The following is a 6,000-nucleotide window of genomic DNA, read 5'->3' as shown; positions in this document are numbered from 1 at the left end:
TAATAACTGAAAGCCCAAATCTACTTGACTGACAGGCTCAAAAAAGAAACTTTCGATGTGTTCTAAATCTTCCAAATGCCTTCAAGATTGGAGAACCGTCACCAATGAAGAAGAGAGGGTATTTTTTTTTATTCATCTCAATCAACAAACATTCCCTCAGCTTCTTTCTTCAACAGTTCAGGGATCTAGAGCTTGAGGCCAATAGAGATTGTAACACTTCTCTCACAATGTAATAATCAGCTAATCAATCAATCAATCAGTGAGCACTTACTAAGCCACTACTCTGTGCCAGGCCCTATTCAGGTAGGTGACAGAGATAAAAAGTCAAAAGCAAAGTCTGTCCCCTCAAGAAGCATACATGCTATAGAGAAAGACAACATGTATACCATGTGCACAATAAGCATCTTCCCCAAAAGCATATAAAAAATAAATATGAGGGACAGCTGGTGGTGCAGTGGATAGAGCACTAGCCCTGGATTCAGGAGGACCTGAGTTCAAATCTGACCTCAGACACTTAAGACTTACTAGCTGTGTGACCCTGGGCAAGTCACTTAACCCCAATTGCCTCACTAAGTAAATAAATAAGTAGATAGATAGATAAGTAGATAAATAGATAAATGAATGAATGAATGAATGAATAAGTAAATAAATAAATGTGCCAGAGCAGCTGGGTGACCACCAGCCTTGGAGTCAGGAGGATCTGGGTTCAAATCCGACCTCGGACACTTGACACTTGCTGGCTGTATGACGCTGGGCAAGTCACTTAACCCCAATTGCCTCACCAAAACCAAAAATAAATAAATAATAATTAAAAATAAATAAACATGCCCCCCCCAAAAAAATATGAGCTGAGGGGAGGGTAGCATAACTAGTCCCTGGAAAGGTCTCATGTAGTTGGTCACATCTGAGCTGACCTTCAAAGGAAGCAAAAGAATCTAAGCTGGAAGGAAGAAGGGCTTCCATGCCGAGCATGAGAGCCAACCTGTACAAAGGCGTGGAGATGGGAGATGGACTAGCATGTGGGAAGAGCAGCAGGAAGGCTCGTTTGAATGCACTGTAATGTACAGGAAGGACAACTGTGTCCATGGCTGCAAAGAGCATTTGCAGCCACAATGTGAACACCCTTGCGCACCAAAAGAGGAGTCCGCATTTTATTGAAGCAGCGAGTGGTGTGATGAATCGAGTGTTAGGTCTGAAATCAGGAAAACCACATCCAAATCCAATCTCAGTCACTTAATAGTGGTTCCACTCTGAGCAAGCGATGTAATATCTCAGCCTCAATTTCCTCCTCTGTAAAGAGGGGATAATAAAACCAACCTCACAAAATTATTGTGAGGATCAGATAAGCTAACATATATAAAGCTCTTTGTAAATTTCAAAACTGTATAAATACTAGTTGTTGGGGGGTTTTGTTGGTTTTTGTTTTTTTAGTGAGGCAATGGGGGTTAAGTGACTTGCCCAGGGTCACACAGCTAGTAAGTGTCAAGTGTCTGAGGCCGGATTTGAACTCAGGTACTCCTAAATCCAGGGCCAGTGCTCTATCCACTGCACCACCTAGCCGCCCCTAAATACTAGTTGTTAATATTATTAAGCAGGGATTCTTAATCAGGTGTCCATGAACTTGTGTTTTTTAATGTATTTTGAGAACCATATTTCCTTTGCAATTCTGTGCACTTTATTTTGTGCATATAAAAAATATTCTGCCAAGGAGATGAGAAAAGAAAAACAGGATTTTGATATATGGAGAAGAGTGAGGAGGGTATTCCAGGTAGGGAGAACAGTATGACTAAAGGGGGAGAGGTGGGAGAGAGAAAAAGAAAGGAAGGGAGGAAGGGAGAGAGACAGAGGGAGGGGAGATAGGGAGGGAGGGAAGGAAAGAAGGAAGGAAGGAAGGAAGGAAGGAAGGAAGGAAGGAAGGAAGGAAGGAAGGAAGGAAGGAAGGAAGGAAGGAAGGAAGGAAGGAATTAATAAAACATGGTTTGGTTGGATTTGGGGGGGGCAAGGTTTCTTGGGTTTACCCATTTCAGGTTTCTAAAGGAAAGAATTCTGGGAAGAAGCTGAAACGAGGGGAGTTGGCAGTTTCTAGCATGTCCCTACCCTCAGTTTGCTACACTAGAAATTTCTTCCCTGGCAGAAATCTGGGACTGTTTCTTGGTTAAGCTGAGTTATTCACTGCCAAGGGGAGAGCCCCTTCACTCTGGCTTGTCTGTTATATAGTCTCCTAAGAATACTTTTGCTGATTTTTGTTTGGCTATCAAATTGGAGAAATTATTTTCTTGGCTAAAAAAAGTGAAACTTAAAAAAATTTAAAGAACACAAATGTTTAAAATACACAGAAGAAAAACTCTGAAAGAGACAAAAAGAATGGGAGCAATTTTGACATTACATTGTTCAATTTCATAAGCACTTTAAAAAATGGAATTCTATTTACCAGAAGTTCACATTCTCTTATGTAATTCTTTTTTTGTTCTTCTTGTAGATTGAAATGTTTACATTTATCAGTGATTATTAAATTCATGATGAAAGAGAAAAAAATGTGTTTGTTTCCAAAAAACCCTGCAACTTTTAAAAAGTTGAAATAACTCAAGGTTATAGATAACTGTTTGAAAAGTTTAACAATTAAATGTAGTTACCAGATGTTTTGTTTTCTCTAAGTTTTTAAAGTTAAATAATAATATCTCCTTGTGATAAAAAATAACTAGATAGAAAAGAAAAATCAGTAGAAATACAGAAATACTTAGTAAAAAGTCTAGACAATATGAAGCACTACATTTATCATTGGCACCCACAAGCACTGTTATTACATTATTATATAATAATACAAAACATCTCTGTTGTCATATAATAACACCTACCTGCCAGAGTTGTTGCGACGATCAAATGAGTTAACATCTCTGTAGCTCTTTGCAAGCCTTAAAGTGCTCTATCAAAGCCAGCTCAGGCTTGAACTATTGATGGAGAGGAAAGGCTGATTGCTTTGCTTTGTGCAAATGCTTTAGTAATACCAGCATGAAACTTACGGAAACCACATCTTGAAAGCATACATGAAAAACATATTGGCAAGACAAGAGAATTTTCCAGAGAAAATTGGACAATTATTACAAGCAAAAAGAAGCTTCAGCAAAAAACATCAAAAGCAAATGTCATCTAAAATATCTTAAAGAATTGCAAAGGGTCAAAAGAGCTCGTTTGACAGAAGAAATATTGGCACTACTTGTGGCTACTGATATCATCCAGTGTTTGTTACATCACTGGCAAAGCAACATGTTTGACCAGTTCTACGTACAGATAACATGATGAGAAATGCCCACATAGTTGAAGATCATGATCAATTATTTAAGAAATTAAAATCTCCCTATTTTGTTTTGCAAGTGGATGAACAAAGAATATATTTTGCATATGTTTGTTATGTTGTTGAGACTGATGTTAGGACAGATTTGTTATGTTGCGAACCTGTTGTTAGCAATACCATATCAAGGGAAATGTTCAATATAATTGATGGATTTTTTAAAAGTAAAAATGATATAATATGGTTGAATTGTACTGGACTCTGCCTTGCCAGACCTCAGTGGATGTCGGTATAAAATGATGCTCTATCCACATTAGTTACAAATGTGACCTTATGTGCCATCTGGACATATTCCATGCTTCGAAGTCTAACACTTCTATCAAGAAATATGAGCGAGAAGATACATATCATTTCTCTTGAAAAAAATACTTTTGAAGCATTTTGAGCTAAAAAGAAGAAACTGCCATATTTCTTACTGAAAAAAAAAATCCTTTTGAAATGTATTTGGTGACTATGTTGCGGAAACTGAGTAAATAAATCAGCGTCAGTTTCTCAAATCCACATTCTGATCCAGAAGGGAAAAGTGATTGCATATAAGAAAAAGTTAAAGCGGGGCAGCTAGGTGGCACAGTGGATAAAGCACCAGCCCTGCATTCAGGAGGACCTGAGTACAAATCCAGGCATCAGCCACTTGACACTTACTAGCTGTGTGACCCTGGGCAAGTCACTTAACCCTCATTGCCCTGCAAAAAGGGGAAGCGGGGGGGGGGGGTGGAGAAAAAGTTAGAGTGATGGGTCAGAAGTTGACAGATATATTTTTCATACGTCACTATTTGAAAAAAACTTGTCCTACAAACAAAAAAGGAAAGAATCAAAGATCTGCTTATTAATGACACTACCGCTCTATGAAAACGATTGTGATTTTATTTTTAGGAGGGAATAGATGAGGAGTCTGTCTTTCCTGGACGAACATGATACATTTGGTCTTACTTAATCTGATCAATAAAGGTTAATAAATGTGCTAATACATTGAAATATAGGTTCAAACCTGGAAGTCATATTCTGTTTGGGGTGAATAAAAAGGTTTCTCAAACAAAGTGATACAAGATTTCCTACCATGCATAATATCTTGTGTGTATGGAAGGGGGTTTTCTGCAGTAGGTATTACAAAGACAAATGTCCATCTAGATTCACAGTTAGAAAAGACAGAAATGGGGCAGCTAGGTGGCAAAGTGGATAGAGCGCCAGCCCTGGATTCGGGAGTACCTGAGTTCAGGTCCGGCCTCAGACACTTAACACTTACTAGCTGTGTGACCCTGGGCAAGTCACTTGACCCCCATTGCCTGGCAAAGAAAAAAAAAAAAGAAAAGCAGAAATGGGGGGCAGCTAGGTGGCGCAGTGGATAAGGCACCAGCCCTGGATTCAGGAGGACCTGAGTTCAAATCCAGCCTCAGACACTTGACACATAGCTGTGTGACCCTGGGCAACTCACTTAACCCTCATTGCCCCGCCAAAAAAAAAAAAAAGAAAGAAAGACAGAAAGACAGAAAGACAGAAAGACAGAAAGACAGAAAGAAAGAAAGAAAGAAAGAAAGAAAGAAAGAAAGAAAGAAAGAAAGAAAGAAAGAAAGAAGGAAGGAAGGAAGGAAGGAAGGAAGGAAGGAAGGAAGGAAGGAAGGAAGGAAGGAAGGAAGGAAGGAAGGAAGGAAGGAAGAAAGAAAGAAAGAAAGAAAGAAAGAAAGAAAGAAAGAAAGAAAGAAAGAAAGAAAGAAAGAAAGAAAGAAAGAAAGAAAGAAAGAAAGAAAAGACAGAAATAGAGACATCCTGGATGGTGTCGAGTTCAAAGAAACTTTTTGCCAAAAAACAAACCTATCCATCATATCAATAACATTATTTTATGGTTATTATTTTATAATTTTAACATAATCATAAAGGATTTTATCAATAAATAAATATCTGTATATGTGATGTTATTTCTATTATGGGTTTAAGACTTATTTACAGTTCTGTGGCACAGTGGATAATTTGGGGCCTGAAGTTAGGAAGACTTGAATTCAAATCCAGCTTAGACATTTACTACCTGTGTGACTCTGATTAAATCACTTAACCTCTATTTGCCTGTTTCCTCAACTGTAAAATGGGGATAATATGCCACCTACCTCCCATGGTTTTTGTAGGGATCAAAAGAGATAATATTCATAAATGCTTAGCACAGTACCTGGCACATATTAGATGCTTAATAAATGCTCATTGCCTTTCTTCCTTTGTACCATAAAAATACTTAAATTTATTGAATAAAACATAAGCTAAGAAAACTTATTTTATGAAAATGGGGGTATAAAAGTTTTGTAAATAAAGTAGATAAATGAGTCCAGAAAGGAAGGAAGGAAGGAAGGAAGGAAGGAAGGAAGGAAGGAAGGAAGGAAGGAAGGAAGGAAGGAAGGAAGGAAGGAAGGAAGGAAGGAAGGAAGGAAGGAAGGGAGGGCTTGCCATGTAAAGCTTATAAAGAAAGGAGAGGGGGCAGCTAGGTGGCACAGTGGATAAAGCACCAGCCCTAGATTCAGGAGAACCTGAGTTCAAATCCGGCCTCAGACACTTGACACTTACTAGCTGTATGACCCTGGGCAAGTCATTTAACCCTCATTGACCCCTCCAAAAAAAAAAAGAAAGAAAGAAAAGAAAAGAAAGGAGAGAACCTCTGACAAAAATTT

Source organism: Dromiciops gliroides, chromosome 1 (assembly GCF_019393635.1).
Source record: "Dromiciops gliroides isolate mDroGli1 chromosome 1, mDroGli1.pri, whole genome shotgun sequence".
Classification (NCBI taxonomy): domain Eukaryota; kingdom Metazoa; phylum Chordata; class Mammalia; order Microbiotheria; family Microbiotheriidae; genus Dromiciops; species Dromiciops gliroides.
Note: the sequence above shows the minus strand (reverse complement) of the source record.